At 46.2% G+C, this 17,592-nt stretch overlaps 1 protein-coding gene across 1 annotated transcript in view; it reads right to left on the reverse strand.

The window, feature by feature from the left end:
• The window catches only part of FGGY (FGGY carbohydrate kinase domain containing), a 2,730,916-nt gene that overhangs the window by 18,522 nt on the left and 2,694,802 nt on the right, over positions 1-17,592 (reverse strand). The window lies entirely within an intron of this gene.

Genomic DNA, 17,592 nt, shown 5'->3' on the forward strand with positions numbered 1-17,592 from the left:
ACAGAGGGAGTGTTAGTGTTGAGATTTGAGAGCTTGTCTTCACAGGGGTTCAGAAGAGCAGTTTTCGTGCCTCTGTTTGCACTAAAGCCAGACTGATGGTCGTGGAAGCACATTCAGTGTGGAGGGTGAGCTGAAAGATAGCCAGGTTCTCATGGAGTTTGCCCAGGAAAGGGGTGATAGAGATAGGGCGGTAGGGCGGTAGTTTGCAGGAATGGATGGGTCGGCAGAGGGTTTCTTAAGTAGAGGGTGCACAAGGGAGTGCTTAAGAGAAGTTGGGAAAACTCCAGTGGCAAAAGAGAGACTGCAGAGATCACCCAAGGCTGGAGCGAGAGAGTCAATGTTGTCCTTAATGGTTTTGGAGGGGCAGGGGTTAACCTGTTTGGATGAAGCCTTCATAGACCGGACCTATCTGGCGACCTCATCAGGTGTGATGGGAGTGGGAGAACAGAGGAGAAGTGGTGGAGGGGCCAAAGGAGGCTCCAGAGGTGTTGGTGTAAGATGTGGTGTGGAGGTAAGAGAGGAAAGGATGTCTTGGTTTTCTGCGGTGAAGTGTGCAGGCAAGGCCGATCAAAGGTCCTGGGTGGGTGTGACAGAAGAGGAGGCTGCTGCAGGATTGGCCAGATCCTTACAGGCTTTGAAAAGTTGAGCCGTGTTGTTTGATGCCACAGAGATGCAGACTCTTTTCTTGGTGTGGATGCAGAGTCGATATTGCCTCTGAAGGAGGCGGCAGGCCAGTTTGTCCGAGGATCCGCCTGATGAATTCCATTTCCGCTCAGCTGCACTACACTTGCGTTTAAGGGCAGCCAGATTGGTGTCGTACGAAGAGTTGCACTTTTTGGAAGGCTTCAGTCGGACACTCATGACGGGGGCAATAGTATCAAGGGTGTTAGAGATAGAGAGATTGAAGTTAGCGAGGGCTGTGTTAGGGTGGGAGTCAGCTACAGGAGTAGGAGGCGGAGAGTAGGTGGCGGCAAAGGCAGCCGCTGTGACTCTTTTCATGGTTCTGGTTACTTTGAGACCGAGTGGCCGTGCAGGGTGTGCCGATGCGAGAGGAGAGCTTCAATTGTGATGAGAGAAGAGAGAGGTTGTACAAGTGAGGGAGGTAGTGAGAGAAATAGAGAGAGGGATGTCGGTAGAGATGAAAGCATCCAAAGTGTGGCCAGCTGTGTGCGTGGAGCCAGTGGGTAAGATGGAGTGGGAGAGAGAATTGCATAGGATGGAGAAAAGTCCTGAGGAGTCAGGAGAGTCCAGATGGATGTTGAGATCAACCAGCAGGAGGAGTTGAGAGGAAGAGGAAAGTAGAGAGGAGGCCAGGTCAGCCCATTCCGAGAGGAAGAGCGTGGACTGTCCTGGTGGCTGATAGAAGGTGGCCATAAGGAGAGCATATTTAAGAGAGAGTGAGAGCCTGCAGACTATGCACTCGAAGGAGGAGTAGACCTGAGTAGGGATGACGGACACAGTTATCCATTCTGGAAAGATCAGGGCCACTCCCCCAGCTCTCCCCTTGGGCCTGGGCACAGAGAGGATCATGTATCCTTCAGGGAGATATGTGTCAAAGCTTGTGACAGAGCTGTCCTTGAACCATGTCTCTGTGATGGTGAGCACATCAAGATCCATGAGTTCAAGGAGGTTGCAGATGTCAGATGAGTGTTTAACAGCGGAGCGAGAGTTAAGCGTGGCAATATGGAGAAGCTTGCCATCTTTGAAGGTCTTTCGCGGGGGGCGCAGTGGATGGCAGTCCACCCCGAGGGTGGCTGAAGAGCCAGTGAGGAAAGGTGAGGTGGCCTGTGCAGAGGAGAAGGAAGGCGCCGCAGACAAGGGAACCTGTGCAGAGGAGGAGGAAGGCACAGCAGGCAAGGGAGCCTGTGCAGAGGAGGTGGAAGGCACTGTATGCTCCTGCAAAGGAGGAGTAAGGTACAGCAGGCAAGGGAGCCTGTGCTGAGGAGGAGGGCACAGTAGGCAAAGTAGCCTGTGCAGAGGAGGAGGGTACAGTAGGCAAGGTAGCCTGTGCAGAGGAGGAGGGCACAGTAGGCAAGGTAGCCTGTGCAGAGGAGGAGGGCACAGTAGGCAAGTGAGCCGGTCCAGGGGAAGAGGTAAGGTTTGAGAGGTGAGGTAGGAGCCTGTCAAAGCGGAGAAGGTTGGATTGAGGACCCTGAACCATGATGGTTCCATTCTGGTAGACATTAATGATGACCCTGGAAATGGCAAAGAAGTCAAGGAGGACCTCTCAGCTGGTGTCACCGCAAATGGGAGAAGAGACGATAGGAGAGAGAAAGGCGACCATCTGGAGAGTCCACAAGTCGAGTGAAGGAAGGACAAAGATGATGCTGGTGAGAGTCTCTCTTGCGGAAGCCGTGACATAGGTGTCTGTAATAGGAAGGCCTGGGTTTGAGCCCACTATGTCCTTCTTAAGTTTCTTTCAGCCAGATTTAGTAATAGGAGAGGGATAGGAAATAGAGAAGCAGTTAAAGAAGATAGGAGAGATAGTGACATAGCTGGCTGCAATGGTGAGGAGGATACTTACCGGGCTGATGTATTAAGGCACAAGGAGGGGGTGGCGGGGAAAAACACGGGGGGATAGGCTGGGGGGCAGGCACTGAGGACAAGGTAGGACGTGCAGGGTGTTAATGCAGGATGTATTCACAGCAAACGCTACTTTTGTTTACGGTAGTAAAGTAACAGTTGTGCACCAAGCAAAAGCGATTTCAAAAAATGCTAACAGCAAGTACACATCTGAGTTTGATTTTAGCTGAAACAGAATGAGACACAATGCAGCATGTGCACACAACCAAGTTCGGGTTCAGGCACAGCAGAATAAAACACAGCGCAGCAAGTGCAGACAGCAGGTTTTAGCTAAAGCAGGATGATGGTATTGTGAGCAGAGTTCAGGTGAGACGGAGCGAAGGGTAGAGCAGTCAAAGGTGTGGAGGATAGAAATGTCCATATGGTGGAGGATGCTGACCCACAGGAAGTAAAAAGATTGTCACCTGGGATTCAGTGGGCAAGGAGGGAATAGTTCTCTTGCACGGCCTGCATATGATCATGATGGTTAGGAGTGGTGAGTGACTTTTTGAAGCAAGGGGCACAGATGTAAGGCACACACAAACCTAAATTCGATTTTTAAAAAAAAACAAAACAGGTAGAATGCAGAGCAAGTAGGTGCACAGATGTAAGGCACACACAAACCTAATTTGATTTTCAAAAACAGGCAAAATGCAGAGCAAGTAGGTGCACAGATGAAAGGCACATTATGGGCCTCATTAGGACCGTGGCCTTAACGGGTTAACGGCGCCGTAAAAGGTGTCAGCGCCGTTAAACCCTTAACGCCTTACTACGAGGTCTCTTTGCGGGACCCGACCTTAACGGCTGGTCTAGACCAGCCATTAAAGTAGGGGCCCGCAAAGGGACTCTCGAGGTAAGTACGGTATCGCAATTTGCGGTACCGTACTTACCGCCTTCCCCATTCCCATTATGCCCTATGGGGCAAAAATGGGAATGGGGAAGGGCCATGGTGGCATGGGGAATTACCGCCCCGCCAACCTTGGAATGGGGTGGTAATTCCCCATTCCGCCATGGCGGACTCCGGCATCGACCATGGTGCTAATAGCACCATGGTTTTCCGCCAGAGTCCTAATGAGGGCCTATATGTGAACTACGCAGATGACACGCAATGTCATGTTCCCCTCACTGGGGACTATATCACTGACTCCACGGCCCTGAGCTCCATCCTATGAGCATTTCAAGACATGGATGCAAGCTAATAAACTCACCCTTAATAGCTCTAAAACAGAATTTATGGTCCTGGGCACTGCTACACAGTTGAATAAGTTTAGCTCAGAGTACAAATTTTTCAAAATTGAGGACTGTAGTATTCCTACCCAGTCTAGGGTAAAAAAACTTGGTGTCACACTACACCAAGAATTGACCATGAAAGGACAATTAAACAACCTTGTGTCTAGCACTTGCTACCACCTGAAACTGCTTGCCCAGATGCTCCCCTTTCTTTCCACCACAAATTGTGCTACTATTGTTCGGGCAATTAAAGGTGCCAAATGGGACTATTTTTCCAGTTTATTGCTTGGTATCACAAAACTCGATCTCACTTGCCTACAGGTTGTGCAAAACAACGCTGTATGCATCGCTGAGGGTCTACATAGAAGAGACCATGTCACTGTGGCCAGAAGAGCTCTACACTGGCTTCCTGTTTGTAGCAGGATCACTTTCCGTGTCCTGTATATTATGCATACATGCCTTTTTGGGCTGGCCCCCAAGTCCTTATCCACTTACATCTTACTACTGCTAGCCCGCAGAAAACTGAGATCCAATAACACCTGTATGTTGGAGATACCTAGAACCAGACTTTCCTACGTGGCCCAGCGATCCTTCTTGCACACAGCTCCACGGACTCTTCCACTCAACCTCAGATCATGCCCCTCACTTGCAATCTTCAAGCACAGACTAAAAACTGTCTTGTTTATATGATAATCTGGTGTTCTTCCTCTGTTGAGCGCCTCACTGCTTTTCTGTTACGTGTTGTTTTTGTCTTGTTTTAGCGCTATTATGCCTCCGGGCTTCTGTGTTCACGTGCTTTAAAAATAAATTTAATTACATTAAAAATAAACTCCTGCCAATGCGAAAGGATAACAGGCTGCCCATAGACAGAGGAATCCATCAGGATGCAAAAGCAACGGTGTGGGAAACTTGCTATCGGCCTGCATTTGTGAAGATTGAGTACAAACAGCAAAAGGAGAATCTCAATAGCCAACTGTAGCAGTGCTACAATAGGGTTGTGGAGAAAAATCTATAAATGATGAGAGCACAGACAATCTTTGCAGTTCTTTCCTCTTTCTGCACCATCCTCATTTACATCTACAAGGGCATGATTTAAACATTCAAAGTGTCTGTGAAAGAAACGCTTATTTGCTCTCACAGCAGAAATGCAAGCAAAATTACCTCCAAGTCAGGAGTGGAGCCCATACTGGGGCAAAACTGTTTTCTCTGTGCCTCGAGCAGGGGTGTACTGGTGTTCAAACTCTTCAGCTGATCATGCAACTACTGGAGACAATGTTGAAGCTGCAGCTGTAGCTGGTATTGTACCTGACTCTCAATGCTGGTCAGTAACCAACTGAGGCGATGCAGTCGATGTAGCAGGTGTAAAAACAGTTTTGGGTACAGGCAGCTGGTGAGGTGCAGCCATTAGCGTAAGCGTAAAGAGGTTTGTGTGAGTTTTCTGGAGGTGGTGTCTTGGGCGCTGGAGCCTCAGGCAAAAGCATCACCTTTTTGCACACAGAAGTATGGATCCACAACGAATATCCTAATCACTTCACTGCAGCATCTATGATCCGTAACATTTGGAAAAGCCATTCCCATTTCATTTGGAAGGTCGTCTTTACTTGGTGCACATGGGTGCAGATCTTTTTGCGGGGCACAACTGAATGACAAGGACCGTCAAAGCTTCGGACAGTGCTTCTTTCACTTAGAACATGGACATACAATAATTCTAGATACTATCATCTTGAAGATGCAGGCTCAGCCTAAACAGAGCTAGAGGAGGGGCAGTGGCTACATGCATGGGGCGGCTGTCTGGATTCCATGTGGTGATAACTCGTGTTTGAATTATTTTGAAAATGGAGTGGTGCAAGTGGCAATGCTTCCAGCCATCTGAGGACAGTCTCCTAACAAATATTTCAGAATCACACCTCAATAACACCATTGTGACGTTCCATAGTACCTCTAGATTGGGGGTGTTATGCACAACGGAGGTGATGATTGAGATTGAGATTGAAAACGATGAACACATGTCAAATTACCTAACTCGTGAAGTGTGTCCCACTGCCATTCTTCATGGTAAAAGGAAGACCACAGTGGAGAATGCATTCCCTTAATTTCTTTGGTACAGTGATGGCATCTGTAATAAGACTGATCATACCCATCTCATCCGTGTGGGTTACAGATTGAAATAGGCAAAACGATAGGTGAAATGTTCTCTAGGGGCTACCAAGCGACCACTGGTACTGTGGTATAGAGTATCCACATGTAACATGCATCCTTTGTAAAATGGGCATGCCTTCTCTTGTTCAGGAGCCAAATCCTGCAATACAGCCAGACTTGAAAGGGTATAAGTAGTGGACTGGTCAACTGAAATATAAATATGGACATATAAAGATCCAAAGGGCCTCAGAGGACTGGAGCTGGCTGTGTCATCAACATCATCCCATGGTAATGAGTACACCCTTGTTCCAAAAGTCTTAAATAATAGTTTGTACTTGGACTTGTACTATATAGTGGATGCTGAATATATATTTACTATTATTACTTGTGACCTGCTTTATATTAGAAATTAACGTTGCAAGCATTTGTACTTTTTATGTTTATTTAACAATATAGTTAAGTTGGGGAGAATGCATAACAAATGTAAAAAATGATTGCCAAGACAGAAAGAAAAGTAAAAATATGACTGTGCTCTTAAGCATGATAAGACTATTGTGAATGTTGAGTATCGGAAAGGAATAAGCAAAGAAATTGTGACAGATGGATGCAGAATTTCAGATGTTTTTTCAAGTAACAAATAGAAGAAGGTGATGAAAAGAAGAGATGATAGAAAAGCAATGGACGCTTGTCCGTTCAAATGGCGAAGACACTGGGTGCGGGAAAATATGAGTGTGTGTTTGCAGAAGAAATGCAGTGATGTGAATTTTATAGCTGTTGCTGGAAGTGAAAAAGTTGGTGACAGATGTCAGAGACACGTTAAGGCTTTCAAGAGGAAAGCATTTCATAGTCATGTAGGAACTAATTCACTTACATCTGAAATGGTGTTTATATATAGTTGAGTACAATAAAGTAAATAATTACCAATGGAGTCTGTTGTTTGTAGTGCTATCAAAATGTAACAGAAATTAATCAGTCTAATTTTAAAACTAATAAAGGTATTGAGTAAAACGATTCATCAATTGTCAGTTACACAGGAAAATAGCAAAATGTTTTTAACAAGGAGAGTTATCATCAAGGTGCAAATTTTGTAGTTTATATTAGATGGAAGTAGGTGTGGTTGTGAAGTTTGTGATGCATGTCCAATTCGGAAAAAGCAAATTGTTGAAAAGACACTCTTTTATGGGGAAGCTAGAAGTGTATTATAAGTTCATATGAAAGGCAGGTGGTCTATTGTTACCTTAGCATGAAAAGGACACATCATGTGAGTAATTGGTTACTACGTTTTAGCACACCAGGAACCAAGGACTTTATAAATAGGCCTTGTTTTGACAGGCAGAGCTGAGACTGCACAGAGGAATCCTGGTTAAGGGAGGGCCTGCTGACCTGTTTAGTACACAGGGTCTGGCCACTGAAGAGGAGGTTACAGACCTGGGCTGTGTCATTCCCGAGTGAAGGAAGAAATCAGAGGGATGTCCCTGAGAGGTCCTTGTGTTGCTTGGAGGTCACATCTGTTGCCTGGATGTTGGACCAGAAGATATTCAGTCCCTCGTAGAGCTGTTGTAGGGGGCAGGGGATAGATGGATTTACACAACCTGGCAGACAAGATGTCAGCTAGGAACAGGAATCAAAGGAAAACCTTTGTGGTGACCTGCAGAAGAAGAATGGCCCAACTGAGAGAACAGAAGACTGACCTAAAAAGAGAATCTGAGAGGAAGGGACTGAGCACAAGCATAGTTGTGTCAAATTCCATTTACTACTTACAGAGAGAAGAGAGTCACACAGGATTGCCACTCTGTGAGGATTGTTTGGTCCCCTCATATGGGGCATTACAGTTATCCCCAATTTATTTTCATCTTCCCAGTCTGTCATTGCAATACAGATTTGTGCATCCAAAATTACAATGTAACCAGGATCACATTGTTTAACAGAAAGCCATCAGCCAGGGAGGGATTTATTTTAGTTATTTATTTAATTTTATTGAGCATTTGTAAGGCGCTTCATGCTTTATACAACAGAATTGTGTTTCAAAGAGCGACAAGGCTAAATGGGAAGGGAACAGGGAAAATAAAAACAATGGTAAAAAACAGCATTATACATTTGTGGTCCTCCTAGGCCTTGTGGCATTCGGCCATGCAAGTGCATTGGAAGAATTGCAGGGGGATGAAACGGACAGAGTAGTGGACAAGTGCTGGAGAGGGCATGGGGGAAGTGCTGAGGGCAGCCAGGAGGGGAACATCAGGCTAAGTGCTAGTACAGGTGCTCTCAAGGTGGGATGTGGCGCAACCAAGAAGGGGCTCACTGGAGGGGATGGGTGCTGATATTGACTGGGAAGGGGGGCCTGGGATCATGTGGTATTCATGAGGATCAGCCCACAGTCACAGCAGAAGTGGGGGGAGTAGCGGGAAAGGGAAAGTGGGGAAAAGGTAGAGAAGAGCAGAGTTTTGAACAGTTTCCAAGACTTAAGGAGGTGCGGCTCAAGTCTGAGAGGGGCAGGGAGGCTGTTCCAAAGGGAGGCATCAGTCGAGGAGAGAGACCTGTCCCCACTCTCTGCTTTGAGAAGAGTTTGACAGCAAGAGAGTTGGAATTAGAGGAGCGCGGGGCTCTATTCACTTTCGATGCATGACGTACTCTGAGACATTTTAGCAACTGAGTTATTAGCACTGCCTCATGCCCCAGCACATTGGCAGCAACATGTTGAACTGAAGAAGACAGTCCTGGTGTCAGCACACCACCTCCAGTTAGGGAGAGGTACAAATCAATGGGACACATTGTTCAGTACAATTCAGCATCTCAGTTGTTTGCGTAGAAACCGGTTTAAAGTTTTTTGTTGTTTTTTTTTAATGTATTGATTGTGTTTGTGTAGCGCTAATGACCCAACAGGTATCACAGCACTTGAGGTAAAAAAAAGACAAGAGAGTGGAAATGACGTTTCTAGAAAAGGATGGTTATCAGACGCTTGCGAATAGTCAGACGATGACCAATACTGGTAGCCTCTTTTAGCAGAGGCCTGCAAGGAATAGCTATCAGGACATGGAAGGAATGCCCCAAGGATTTTTTTCATTTTTAAAATGTCCTTTGAGATCAAGCATTTGTCCTTGGAATGTAGATTTCTCTTGGGGTTATACCATTTGTTCCTTTCTTGAATATAGACAAGTTCAGGACCATACAAGGTTTTATGAGGGCCTTGCAAGTGATTGCGGCTCCAACAGGCTTTCTAGGGTGGGTATGATGTGTGCATTCCAGTGACTTTTAGTTAGTATCACTGCAGCTTTGTTATGTAAGTCGTGAAGATGGTATAAAAAGCACTTGTCGCACCAATAAAGAGGACATTACTGTATTCTAGTTTGGCCTGGAGCATAGCCCTGGCTTTAGTATCACAAATGGATTCTGACAGACATGGGCGGACTTGGAAACTTTATATAGACACTTCAAGAGATAACAATAGCATTAGCTTGTGAAGATATCCATGGATTGCAGTGGAATAGAACTCAGAACAATTTTACTTTGTCTTGAGTGTTTTTCTTGAGCTGAGAGATGGTAATATAAGTAAACAGGGTTTTCACCTTCACCTTCAGAAGATTAGTATGTCTTTAGATTGGTTTCAGTTCAGCCAACTGCCCCTCATCTAGACCTCTATGATGTTAAATAGCGCCTGATTACAATTCAGATATTTGATAGGGCTTCCTGGAAGTTTCAACAAGATCTTAAGTGGAGTTACGTGGCCTCCCTAACCAGAAGGTCATGGAGGGGCTTAATATAAATGTTAAAGGAAGCTGAGGCCAACAACACCCCTGGGAAACCTTACATTTCATACGGGTGAGATCTGATTCATAAAGTCAGTTTCTCTCTACGGTTGGGCTCAGCAGGTCCCACAGGATTGAAGGTGATTGAACATGGTATTCTGTTCCATCTCTGAATACCAAATATCTCTTATGGGGAAGGTAGGATTAACTTAAACAAATCATGCCTGCACTCTGTTTATTTTATTCTGGGGTCTTGCGCATTAGCATGAGTGTATTGTTTGCAAATTAGCTGGCCAATGGAATCTCCCACTTTTACCATGAGGTTCTCAGTACCATGTTTAAAAAGGAGAACTTTAACAAGCACTCTCTAGTCTTTGTCGATGATGCCCGTCGCCACATCTATACTGTGCTTCGTGGACAAGATGGATTTTGGTGTGAGGTGTATGTAGGTCCACTTCAGGAGTGCTATCTCCCTATTTGCTCCACAAATAGGGAGATTAGCTGGTCTCCCTATTTGTGGTCTCCCTGGAATAAAACGTCTGAGCTTGCAATAGTCAGACGATGACCAATACTGGTAGCCTCTTTTAGCAGAGGCCTGCAAGGAATAGCTATCAGGACAAAAACGTCTGAGCAGTGGGAGAGGGGCAGAGAGGTACGGGGGTGAGGAGAGGATGATACTTTGTTACAGTGTGCCGCTGCGAACGGTGCTGGCATCCGTGGGGTATGGCTAGACGGGACTGAATTGGTGTTTTGGTCAGTGTTTCTGTGCGCCTACTGATAGTGTAGAGTGAGAGAGGGTTTCAAGAGGAGGGAGAGAAGAGCCAGGTTTTGAGGGCTTTTCTGAAAGCTAGATGATTGTCAATATTGCAATGTGTGCAGGGATAGGAAGTTCCAGATGATCGGTGCTTGGACAGAGAAAGAGAATCTACCAAGTCTGGAGGAGTTCTAATGTGGGACAACTAGGAGAGAGGCTGTGCGAAATCTAATAGTCTTTGAGGGGTGTTAGTGAGTGACTTTGTCTTGAAGGGATTCCGGGTCAGTATTTTGGATGGCCCGGTGGGATTTGCACATGGCTTTAAAGGTAGTGCGTCGTCCAATAGGGATCCAATGGAGGACTCTTAGTGTAGGGCTGATATGTTCTCTGGGAAGTAGTTTAATAAGCAAGCAGGCTGCATCATTTTGGATTCTTTGTAGTTTCCTCTGCTGAAACGCTGGTGCACCTAGATAAAGGCAGTTTGCGTAGTCTAAGTGGGAAAGGATGATGGAGATGATGGCGTAGAAACTGTGAGAATAGGTGAGGTAAGGGAAGATACACCTGAGGATGCGAAGATGAAAGAAACAGGTTCTGGATACGAAGTTGATGTGCTGGGAGAGGAATATTGTCTCCCATCCCACTCGCACCTGTGGAAGGGCGCTCAGACAATCAGGGGGCTGGAAAAGTGGGCGAGAACTCTCCCTGTTGCCTCCCGATGTCCCCACCCTCCCCTGTGCCCAAAACCATCCTGCACCCTTTCCCACCATATTCCCTCCCTCCCCACTCACCTTCTGGACTGGTGCGTTGTGCTCTGGTCACCTTTGCTCCTCTCACCATGGCTGCCGCCATAGAAAAAGAAAATGGACTAAGTCCCTTTTCCTATGGCAAAGGCTATCCTGTTTTTTGTTTATTTTATGGGTGACTGGGCTCGAGCAGTATGGGTGGATCCCATCTCATGTAGAAGAAAACAAAAAATGTACTATACACACCTAGGACAAACCTTGGGGTGCGAATGGCAATCACCCCCTTGTAAGTGTCGTACATGTCCCTTGTTTCGCTTTGGCCTGCCTAGGCTCGGGCTGGCCTACCTTAACCGGCCATATACGTCGCCTGATGCGGGATGATAGCTACAGTGGTATTATGTATTTTGCAGAGGCTCTCAAACCCTGTCTGTGCACTAGTGTGGACAAAGTCCTTGTGAAGAGACCTATCATCTTCTCGGCAAGCTGCAGGTAGAACCATGGCTTCTTTGCACTTTGAGTTGGACCATGGAGCCAGCACCTGCTCCTTCCACGTTCCAACCTGTGTCTAGGACCTGTGCATGTCTCCCTACAAAGCTTTCCCTCCATCGCCCTGACTACACATTTTCTGGCCTCCTTTCCTGGATCTCGTACCTCCTCAATCTTCTTCCAAATGCCTTGGGCCAACTCAGCCACCGTGTTTCTTCCTATTCTAACTATTCCCTTTAGGTCTCTTTTTGCTTTTGATGTTACCTCCTCCAGCTCAATGGCAACTTCACCCCGTGATGTTGCCTCCACCTTCTCAATACCATATTTACCTCATTATGTTGACTCCTCTTCCCTAATACTACTTTCACCCCTTGATGTTGCCACCTACTCCTTAATGCCACCTTCACCTCCTCATGCTGCCATCTCCTCCTTTATACTTCCAACTGATCCTGATGTTATCACCTCTTCCTTCTCCTTCTCACCATCTTCGCTTCAGCACCTCCTCTTTGCCCCTCATATCATGCTACAACATTTTCCAAATGCCTACCACCATCTCCTTCTCCTAAATCACCACAGACTGACTGGTCTGCTGATTTTTATAGGGCTCTATTGACGTCCCTGGTTTGGACTTTTTCCAAAAGTTTGCACCTGTACTCAATAGTTGTTGCAGGGCTGGCATTGGCTGTCTGAACTTACTTCGGGCTGTGGAGGCTGGTACAAGACTTTGACAGGCCTGACTGCCATCTTGGAATTAATGCAAGTCTATCCTGTTACAAGCTTACTAACTCATTGTCTAGTGCAGTATCATTTGTGGTAAACCATTCTCCTAGAAAACCGAGAGCATTATGTTCCATTTGGGTGTTCAGTGCTCAGGAGGCATTGAAAATGTATCATTAGGAGCTTAGTGGCACCAGGAATCACTTGTGTATAGGCGCCTTACAAATGTCCAATTAATAAAATAACATTATGATCTTTAAAGGTATCCTGTGGGAAATACTGCCAGCTGTTGACTCCATTTGTTTGTTTTATTTCTAGGGGAATTTGGTTTGAGTTGGGGTGGGTGGAGTCCACATAGGGTTGCCTTATACTCTACCATGCCACATGATGAAGACCATGAGAGTGTGACAAGGGAATCCTACTCATATGGCGCCTATAATCCTCAGGCAGAGGGAGGCCTCTGAGCCACCCCACTTGGTTGACCTCAGTAATTGGCAGGGGACTTTGTTAAAGGGCCTATAATCCACAGAGATTTAGTCTGAGGGATTCTGGACGACATCTAATAGGAGGGATGGTCGTGTTGTGAAATGCACCCTATTGATAGTTCCCCATCTTCAATTGTATGATGTGTATGGCCCCACTCCTGCATCCCTTTACCGGCCTTGCTCTGACCCCAAAGACCAACATTGTCTGGAGGTGAGAGGGGTGGCATAGATGGTGAATTCCCTCCCCTGAATTGACATATAAAATACCTGACGTCCGGCTGCCACCCTTCAACTCCATCCTATTTGCCCGTTCTCTCTTCAAAAAGAAAAACCATACCTTGTCTCCATTCCCCCCTCTCTCCCCCAACCCCAGAAAACAAACACAATAATTGGTGTTGTGCTCCTCTAGTCCGCCTTGTTTACGCTTGCCCCAAGCAAAACACTCAATATCCGTTGCTCTGCCACTCTCCCCAATATCCCTTTAATTTGATGCCCCTCCACCCACCCCCGTCACCTCCCCCAAAGATTCAAACCAATGCCTGGTGTTCTCAACCTACTTCTAATCACCCCCTCCCTTGCAGCTCACTTACAGCGCTGTACCCGCAAGTCTGTTCATTTCCCTCAGGTGCAGCTCTTGTGTAGTCAAAGGGTGAACTCTGAGCGTGGCACTGCTGGGCTCTGTGAAACTGACAGGCTTCAGGCCCTAAGGAAGAGGTGAAAATTCTATATTGCACAGCCGTGATGTCACAGAAGTGGAGTTTGACTTGCATAGTCCACTGCTGTGCCAGCACAGTAGAATGATATAGCATTTAGAAAGCATGTAGTATTGGCTTTCTTTTGAAGCTATGCACAACAATAGCACCAGAGGGGCACATCTCGGCCAATCAGAAATCTCGCAAATTGGGCATGATCCCCGGTAAGGGCCTGCACTGTGAGCCCTCAGATCATGTTTGCATGCTGCCCCTCCCCCCGCATTCTGTCCCTACGTGGTCTCATGATACACTTAACGCATTGCGCAGCGAATCCAGGCGATCTCCCGCACTGCTCCCTGAAGGCCAGGAATTCCATGCAAATGGAGAGGGGACTCAGCAAGTGCCCTGCGATATTTCTACGGTCACCTCCTTGTGATGCATTTGTTATTTTACATGATAAACTGCACTTTCTAAACATGCCGTCCGGCTATAAAAATAACTTTATACTATCAGTGAGATTTTACTGGGGTGGGGTGCTTACAGTTCTAGCACATCCCCAGCAGGCTTTTCCAGATGACAATGGACATAGTTAAAGGCTGCCGCTTTGCTCAGGATCCTTAAGTTAGTCAGTGGTCCAATATGGCCTGGAAAAGCCTGCATGGTTAGGTTCTATTGCTTAAATATATTTGTTTTTGTAAAAATAGGACATTAACCCAAGTCCACTGCAGCCTGCTGGTATACCAGGCTGCCACCACCATCGTCCATTTGTGTTCAAGGCATTTAAACCGAATCACTCAGACAAGGTTTTTAATGACATTGCTGTTCGTAAAGGACTGCTCTTTTGGCTTGTTGTATCTTCAAGCTATAGTGCAGCAAATTGCACTGTCCCTAAGGTTTACAAATCTGAGAGAAGAGTTATCAATCACACAACGCTTTAGCGATGTACCTTCGTTCTTTTTTCGGGATTATTGGAGGGACTGTATAATATGGATAAATTAGCTAACACATAATGCACTGTTGTGGCACCGGAAACCGTGTAACTAGAATAAACCAACATAGTGTGCCATCATCTAATGCGTTCATCTAAACGTATTTTAAGATTCTTGATTTTTTAATTGTCAAATTCAGAACAGGAATTGCCCTTGCCGACACGTGTTTCAACGAACATGTTCATTATCAAGGCAAAGCATAGCTTAACAACTCTTTAAGCAGATAAATTAAGAAAGCAACCACAGCATCAAATATAAGTCAGAGAACATAACACACGAAGAAGGGGGCAACAAATAGGGGAAACAAAAGATACACATTAGATATGCAACGTCAAATAATAAGTATGTCAACAATTCAATAATAATCTTTAAAACATATAAAAATGCATTAAGGCTTTAGTTCTACGCTCAAACATTGGGACATGCTGCACTTCAGCATCATTTGCCAGCTAGGTTTTGAGCATCATCTCAAGTTGACACAAATGATCTTAAGCAAATAATCACCATTCCACTCAGTCGAGTATTCATGAGAACAGCCATATTCCCATACCGCATGATAAATCACGCCCCCCAAACAGGCTTTGGTTACTTTTGTTGCCTGATGAATGGCCAGTCACATAGATTACTGATGATATAAAGAGTGATAGCATGCACCATATCACTCTCACTCAAACCATGCTGCCAATCTTAGCACCTCCAAAGTGACCAATCCTTAGAAAATGATTCACCCTCTGCATCCTTGCCAGTCCTAATCCAAAGTAAATAATGTCTTTCCTTAGTGACTATTGGCCTTAATTATCTGAAATGTCCTTTTTGTACTTGTCATTGGTTATTTATAACACGCCTAATACCCAGAGGTTTCTAAGCACCGATTTGGGGATGAAACTTGTGTTGCTCCGCGTTGTCTCGTTTCCAAGGCGAGTGCACTGCCACTGTGCTATCCTTCCATAACCCAACTGAAATAAATAGACGTGTAATACTTAGTGTCTCATCAAGTCTATTGAGGGTTGATAGTAGTAATTGTATTTTGTGACTTACCACCAGAGGCGTTGCTAGGGGGGGCTAATGGGGCTATAGCCCCTGGTCTCTTGGCTCGAGCCCCAGATAGAATCTCAGGAGCTACAGCCAAAAGGCTAGCTAGCCCCCAGTCCCGACAATTCCAACATTAGCGTAGCCCCGGGTCTTTTCCAGACCTAGCAACACCCCTGCTTACCACTATCACCAAAGCTTGATTCCTTAAAAGTTCTATGCTGGTCTATATAATGTCTTCCCTGGTTCCTATGACCTGCAAGATGAAGCATAAGCTGTGAATTCACCACCCAGATCTCAATTTGCACCTCAATCAGTCAGTGGTATTACTCCGCAGATAACCTTAAACTGACTCACCTAATGTTCAAGATTAATTATGTCCATTCGGTTTGCCTTTGTCTGGTCACTGTGTGCTTTCGCTCGCGGGTGACCTTTTCTTTACTTATTTATATAGTGCAGCTGATGTCACGCGCATGTGACGCGTGACACAAAATCCGTATTTTAAATGTAAACAATGGCAGAACATCTGCCCGTTCACAATTGCGCTTTGTTCTAACGTGATGTCTAAGGGCCTCATTACGACCCTGGCGGTAAGGGGTTAACGCCAGCGTTAGCTGCGCCGACCCCTTACCGCCAACTACGAGGTCCCTTAGCGCCATGGCGCTTTTAACACCTGCTTTTAGCAGGTGTTAAAATCCATGGCGCTAAGGGACCATGGAGTTAATTACGCCACCGTAATTTACGGTGGCGTAATTAACGCCTTCCCCACTCCCATTATGCCCTATGGGGCAAAAATGGGAATGGGGAAGGGTAAATGGGGATTGGGGACTTACCGCCCCGCCGACCTCGGAATGGGGCGGTAAGTCCGCCAACCACCATGGCGTAAACGTAGTTTACGCCATGGTGGTAAAGTCACGGCCCAGGCGGTAACTTACCGCCTGGGTCGTAATGAGGCCCTAAGTCTCTAAATAAACTAGGGATCTACCTGATAACCTCTACTCTCCTTAAATACTGGTCTTACACCACGTGTAATGAATGTGAAATTATTATTTTCATATTTAAGTCCTAAATCTTGACTATTATGTAACTATCTGTGCTTCATGATATATATAGTCTGGTATAGTAGTTGCCATTCCCAAACCTAGCCCCCATACCAGATAAGGTTTGGTTACAGCAATCATATTCATCACACTTATGATATGATATGATGATATGATATGTCATTTATAACGCACCTATACACAAGTGTTTCAAGGCGCGACGAAGCAAGGGGGGGACAATGGGAGGACAAACAACAATCCTACTAGGCCAGGTGTCATTCAGATTGCGCAAGTGCATGGGAAGGGGGGAAAGGAACAGTGCGCAGCTGGAAGGGAGAGGGGAAGTGCAGTACATGGGAAGTGGAATAAATATGACACATAAACAGCCAGCTAGTGGCAAGTGCAAGGAAGTGCAGACGTAAGTGCTAGTAGGGGGGACTGAAGGGATACAGAAAACGGTCCCCAAGTGCAGGGGGTGCCAGGGAGGCAGTGCAGGTGGGTAATTTATGGGGCCTGGGCCAGAGATCAAAAGGGTGGCCAGGTAGCCAGTGCACTTTCGGTCAGGAATTCAGCAAGGGAGAGGAGGAGAGAAAGCAGAAGCAAAGAGGAAGGTTTTGAGGTGTTTCCGGAACCGGAGATGGTTCTCCTCAAGTTTCAGGGAGGCAAGAAGGCTGTTCCAGAGAGAGGCCCCTGCTGAAGAGAGTAATCTGCCACCAACTTGTTGCTTGGAGAAGCGACTGACCCTAAGGGAGTTGGAGGCAGATGAGCGAAGAGCTCGAGAAGGGAGATATTTAGGTAGAGAGAGTTGAAGGTTTTTCGGTCCCAGACCCCAGAAGGCCTTGTGTACAATGCAGAGGGTTTTGAACTTAATCCTCACAGCCACTGAGAGCCAGTGCAGAGATTTCAGTCCTGGAGAGATACGATCCCTGGGCTTGAGGCCAAGGACAAGTCTCACAGTCCTGTTCTGGATAAGTTGTAGAGGG

Source organism: Ambystoma mexicanum, chromosome 1q (genome assembly GCF_040938575.1).
Source record: "Ambystoma mexicanum isolate Mex_15411 chromosome 1q, UKY_AmexF1_1, whole genome shotgun sequence".
Taxonomy (NCBI): domain Eukaryota; kingdom Metazoa; phylum Chordata; class Amphibia; order Caudata; family Ambystomatidae; genus Ambystoma; species Ambystoma mexicanum.